Here is a 6,607-nt window from a genome sequence, read left to right as displayed (position 1 = left end):
TAGATTTAATGCACATGGATCTATTTGATTGCAGTAGTGTAATATCATTGAATGGAAGTAGATATTGCTTGGTAATCGTTGATGATTTTACTAGATACACATGGACTTTCTTTTTGAAACATAAGGACCAAACTATAGATATTTTTATTTCCTTTTGTAGAAGAACTGAAAATGAAAAATCAACAACAATTAAAACCATTAGAAGTGATCATTGTGGTGAATTTCAAAACCATAGGTTTTTAGAATTTTGTCAAGAAAAAGGGTATAGACATGAGTTCTCAACTCCAAGGACCCCACAGCAAAATGGGGTTGTGGAGAGAAAGAACCGAGTCTTACAAGAGGCTGCACGAAGCATGCTCAATGAGTACTCACTACCGAGTTACTTGTGGGCTGAAGCTGTGAATACAGCTTGCTATGTGCAAAACCGAAATACATAGGTTTTAGGAAAGACTCCCCATGAACTTTGGTTTGGGAAACCACCTACAATTAAACATCTTAGGGTGTTTGGTTGTAAGGTGTTTATTTTAAATACCAAGGACCATCTTGGAAAATTTTCGGCCAAGGCTGATGAGGGGATACTGGTTGGGTACTCGCTCACCAGCAAAGCCTATCGAGTCTACAACAATAGGACTAAATTGATTGAAGAGTCCTCTGATGTAGCTTTTGAAGAAATCCCTAACTCAAATGATCAATCAAGGGCTATAGGAGAAATTCAATTTGAACTTAGAAATCTAAGTTTGAATGATCAAAATGAAGAACGAGTCGAAGTTGACTCTGATGTTGATGAGCAAAGGCAACAAAGAACTCAATCTGATCCTTTGCCAGATATTGAGTCCTTGCCTGTGCCTAGTGAGACCATTCATGAGCCACCACCAACACCAAGACAATCTAGGATAGCCTCTAGTCATCCCCAAGACCAAATTGTGGGAGACATTCAACAAGGGGTTAGGACTAGGTCATTCTTCAGAAATGAGTCTAATGAAGTCGCATTGATTTCAGAGATTGAACCAAAATTAGTTGATGGGCATTGCACGATCCTGATTGGATCATAGCTATGCAAGACGAATTAGGTCAATTTGAAAGGAGCCAAGTGTGGGACTTAGTTCCTAGACCGAAAAAGACCACCATTATTGGAACTAAATGGGTCTTCAAAAATAAGTTAAATCAAAAGGGAGAAGTTGTAAGAAACAAGGCAAGACTTGTAGCCAAGGGCTATAGTCAAGTCGAAGGTCTCGATTATGATGAGACTTATGCTCCCGTGGCACGATTAGAGTCCATTCGTTTGATGCTAGCTTTTGCTGCACATAGATGTTTCAAACTCTATCAAATGGATGTTAAATCTGCCTTCTTAAATGGTTTTATTAAAGAAGAAGTCTATGTTGAACAACCACCGGGGTTTGTGAATACCGAAGCTCCAAACCACGTGTACAAGCTCAAGAAAGCACTTTATGGGCTTAAACAAGCACCACGAGCTTGGTACGAAAGGTTGTCAACATATTTACTAGAAAAGGGTTTTGTGAGAGGCCAAATAGACCCAACACTATTTCTGCGAAGAGATGGTGAAAATATTTTTATAGCCCAAGTATATGTCGATGACATAATTTGTGGCTCAAATAACAAGGGCTATTTGAATGAATTTATTTCTCACATGGAAAGTGAGTTTGAGATGAGTCTAGTAGGAGAATTGACATTCTTCCTTGGACTTGAAATCAAACAAACTCGAGATGGAATTTATGTCCATCAGACGAAATACACTCAAGAGATGCTTAGAAAATTCAATATGAGTGACTCTAAGGAAGTGTCCACTCCAATGGCGACAAGCACTCGCCTTGACAATGATGAGAGTGGAAACCAATTGATCTAACGCAATATAGAAGCATGATTGGTAGTCTTCTATATCTCACAGCTAGTCGACCAGACATACTTTTTGCTGTGGGCATGTGCGCTAGATATCAAGTCTGTGCCAAGGAATCTCATTTAATTGCAGTTAAGAGAATATTGAGATACCTTAAGGGCACAATTCGAGTAGGTCTATGGTACCCTCGTACAGAGTCTTTTGACTTGATAGGCTATACCGATTCCGACTATGCTGGGTGCAAATTGGATCGGAAAAGCACTAGTGGGGGTTGCCAATTTTTAGGTTCATCTTTAGTTAGTTGGTCAAGTCGGAAGCAACATTGTGTTGCTCTCTCCACGACCGAGGCCGAATATATTGCCATGGGAGAGAGTGTATCGCAATTGTTGTGGATGATACACACCCTAGAGGATTATGGACTTTCTTATAAGGGTGTACAAGTGCTATGTGACAACATTAGCACGATCAACCTAACTAAAAATCCAGTCCATCATTCTAGGACCAAGCACATTGAAGTGCGTCATCACTTCATTAGAGATCACGTAGCTAGGGGTGACATTGTGCTCACATATGTGGAGTCAAAGTCAAACCTAGCCGACATTTTCACCAAACCCCTTCCGGAAAATGAATTTAGTCATTTAAGGAGGGAGTTGGGGATGTGTTTGGCTCCTTAGGTCCTTAGGACTTCATCATGATCAATAAGGACAAATTAAAATGACAAAAGAAATTGGGAATGATTTTGGGCAACTTGGGAACATCTCACACAAACTATAAGGTTTAACAAAATATTTTTGTTTGCTAGAAATGGGGTGAGATGCTAGGAACAACCAAATTATTCAAAATGTATCATGCATCCCTTGAATAATTAGGTTGAAGAGACATTAATTGAGTATGGGGAAGACCATTACATAATTCATGTGTATTTGGTTCCTAGATCTTACTCATATATTCCAACCAAGGAAACTTGGTTGGACTTTTCCCTATAAATCATGTAACCTTGATTGTTGGACTGTTTGATACCTTTGATCGACCTTTCGTGATTTTGATTGACACTAGGATAGGTCATTGAAATAATGATAGAAATTTGGACATATTTTGCCAAATTTGGGACTGGACATAGCAAGGTTGAAGATTTCAGTTTTTAACCTTGAGTTGTCTATTTTGACAAACTTGAAACTTGTCTGAAATCTCAGTGTTTGTAGTCGAATTTGAAAGTCTCAAATTATAAACAAATTCACACCATAAGAGCCCATCGTTAGGACATAGTTATGCTTGTAGATTCTCAGGGTTCTAGATATTGATTTTGAAAGTTTTACTGGAGAAACTTCTACGAACTATCAAACATATCTAAGGATTTCGGTTACTGAAATCACTGAAAATTTCAGTATCAGACACTGATCGGGCTACAGCCCGATCAGGAGAAGATGGATCGGTCGACAGACCGATCCAAAAACTTCCCAACCTTTCTGTCTGTAATCTGATCGGTCCAGGGACCGATCAGGTTATTTTTGTGCGCCTCACTGATCGGTCCAGGGACCGATCAGGATAATCTGATACGCATAAGGCTCTTCTGATCGGTCCATAGACCGATCAGTGGTTCCATTGGTTAAGTCTGTGACTTAGGGGGCTTACTGATCGATCTCTGATCGGTCTACGGACCGATCAGGAAGTTCCCTGATCGGTCTGGTGACCGATCAGGGGGCTTCGCTGAATGCTACTAATCACCTTCTGATCGGTCTACAGACCGGTCAGGAGGTTCCCTGATCGGTCTGGTGACCGATCAGGGGGCTTCGGATACCTTCTGATCGGACAACCGTCCGATCATTTCTTCACTGTACACTCATCTAAACCCTTAAAACCTCCCGATCCCTCCTTTTCCTCATTCACGCGAAACCCTAGCCGACTCTTCCCACCAGTTCACCCTTTCTCTTCTCTTTGCACGCCGAAGCTCCAGCCCTCGGAAGCCCTAGCCTAAAGTTCAAATGGCACCAAGGTAACTTCTTACCTCTCTAAAACTTGGCATTGTGTTTTCATTTCTCACTGGATCTTCTGTTATTGTTGTCTCGGTTCTTATTTGTTGGTGGCTCCGGTGCTCACTCATTGCCCCATTTTACCCCATTGTGTCCCCTTAGGAAGAAACCCACTGATGGTGAGGGAACCTCTAAGGAACCAACCAAGACATCCAAATCCAAAACTCCTGCTGCTCCTTCCCGACCCCAACCAGCTAGTTCCAGTAGATTCCCAAACCGCCAGTCTGAGCAAGCTTTTCAACAAAGGACATTCAAATTACTCCCTTGTAGGTCCGTGGATAGAAAATTCATGGACGAATTTTGCCCACAAGTGTCCGAAATCATAGCATACTACAAACTCGATTCACTAGTCTACTTGGAACGGGATATCAACTATGACTTGGTCTCTGAATTCTATAATAACCTTCATGAGACTAATGATCAAGGTTTTAAAACAAGAGTTGCTAAGCGGACTCTTGATTTCAGTATCTCATCTTTCTTTGCGTATCTCAATTGTCGGAGGTGTTCCGGTGATGTCTTTTCGATATTTCCTGACTTACCAGATCAGTTACTTCCACCGTTTGATATCTCACCTGACGATATATATGAGTACTTCTTCAGACAGCCTAGACAAGGGCTAGATGAGCTAGATGTTGACTTCCCTACTTTTGCAGCCTTGAGATTATCTCCTCAAGATTACATTCTTTTTAAAATTGTCACGAACTGCCTTCTACCTATCACATCTAAACCATTATCTGAGATCCGATCATATCATTGTCTTATGCTTTATGGTTTGCGTCGGCGTCTCGATTTTGATATCATGTCGAACATCTACTCCTCGATCATATCATATTCTCAGCCTAGCGGCTTCACTATTTATATGCCTTATGGGCATATAATTACTGATTGGCTTGAGACCCTTCAGGTTGATGTCTCTAAGGGTAGAATAATCAAAATGGTCAGGCAGGATTGCCGACTTGGGAAAAGGGCATTGTCCAAGGCGGGAATCATAGGGCAAAATGGGGATGTTCAGTGGAAGGATGGGAGAGCTTTAGGGGAGTTACCACGACCTCCACGACAGTTGCCTCCCGCTCCTCCTGCGACATTGAGGCGGATCCGACTGCTACCGCGATCCGAGTTGGAGAGCCGATTTGATCGTCACGAGGAGATGGTGATGCGAGTTCGATGGACTACGATACGGATTGACGGCCACGATGACTGCGGGCATATTGATGATGATATGCGCGATCATCGGTGGTGACACAGCTTGCTACTCGGATGGATGGCACGCTACCCGCCTCCGCAGTCTTACCCATGCTATCCGCCTCAGGATTTCACCCTTCCCGCCGATGATGATGATGCTCCTCATGTTGAGGACGTTGATTGATATACCTTGTCTGTATGTATCTTGGATGTTATTTGTTAGTCTGTCCTGGATGTTTGCATTTACGATGCTACTCATATATTTATGCTACTCGGTTTTATATTTGCTTGCTCCTTATTATGCTTCATTTTCTATGTTTTTTTATATATATATTGTTCCTATGCCATGATTTGATTGTATCTTTTTCTTTCTTCTGTCATATTGTGACCTTAGAGGGAACTCTAGGTCGATTAAAAGAAGGCAGTATGGATTAAGGGGAGCCTTTTTAGTTTTTGTCACCTCTTTTGCACCTTTTCGGTGTTTGACAAAGGGGGAGAGGATACCTAAGTTTAGAAATGTATGAAAGCTTGATTTTAGGGGAGAGGATAACGGAAGGATCTTGATTCCCGTCCTTGACTTGGTGGTGTATCCGTCTTGGGGAGGATCCCGATTTCCTAAAATTATGGGTATATGAGCATTTCGATCTAAACTTAAATCGTGTTGTCAAACAACAAAAGGGGAGATTGTTGATCTCCACGGATGTTGTTTTGTGTTGACATCGATTTAAGTTTGTATCGATAATTAACTCAGACATTACTAATCCAGTTGACTAGGTTGACTGATTGAAGCTTGGAAAGTCCGGTGAGTGAAGCGGTGAAAACCCTAGTGAGTGAAGCTAGGTGCAAGTCCGGTGAGTGAAGCCGGTGAAAACCCTAGTGAGTGAAGCTAGGTGCAAGTCCCGTGAGTGAAGAGCAGGAAAATCCAGATGGATCAAGGGTGATCGGACATCCGGTGTTGAAAAGTCCAAGAAGAAAACTTGGCATGCGGAGTCGAGAGGGTTCGTAGCTCGTTCTCTAGGACCGGATGAAGTCGGAGAGGGCTAGGAAGCTCATTTCTCGGACTAGGTCGAGAGGGCTCGACCCGATCGAGTCAGAAGCGGATCGGTGCGACCGATCGGTGGCTTATACGATCGGTGCCGACCGATCAGGAATTGACGATGGCTCGAACGCATCGACGGTGCGGACCGATCGAAATCGATCGAGCCCATGATTTTACCGACGCGGACCGATCGAATCGATCGAGCCCATCGTGATTTTACCGATCGGTGCGGACCGATCGAAATCGATCGCAGCTCATCGAGATTTTTGATCGAGAGACCGATCGCAGGCTTTGGGACGGCGACATTCGATCGGCGGGACCGATCAGATTAGTGCTGATCGGTCCAGCCGATCGAAGCTGCGCACCCGAAAGAGCGACGCTGATCGGTCCGGGACCGATCAGATTAGTTCTTGGTCGGTCCGCAGACCGATCATGGTCTGCAGACCGACCCACGATATTGTTTGCTCTGCATGCACTTTTTCCGATTGCCGTATTTGTATT

This window comes from Zingiber officinale, chromosome 9B, assembly GCF_018446385.1.
Source record: "Zingiber officinale cultivar Zhangliang chromosome 9B, Zo_v1.1, whole genome shotgun sequence".
In the NCBI taxonomy this organism is placed as follows: domain Eukaryota; kingdom Viridiplantae; phylum Streptophyta; class Magnoliopsida; order Zingiberales; family Zingiberaceae; genus Zingiber; species Zingiber officinale.
Note: the sequence above shows the minus strand (reverse complement) of the source record.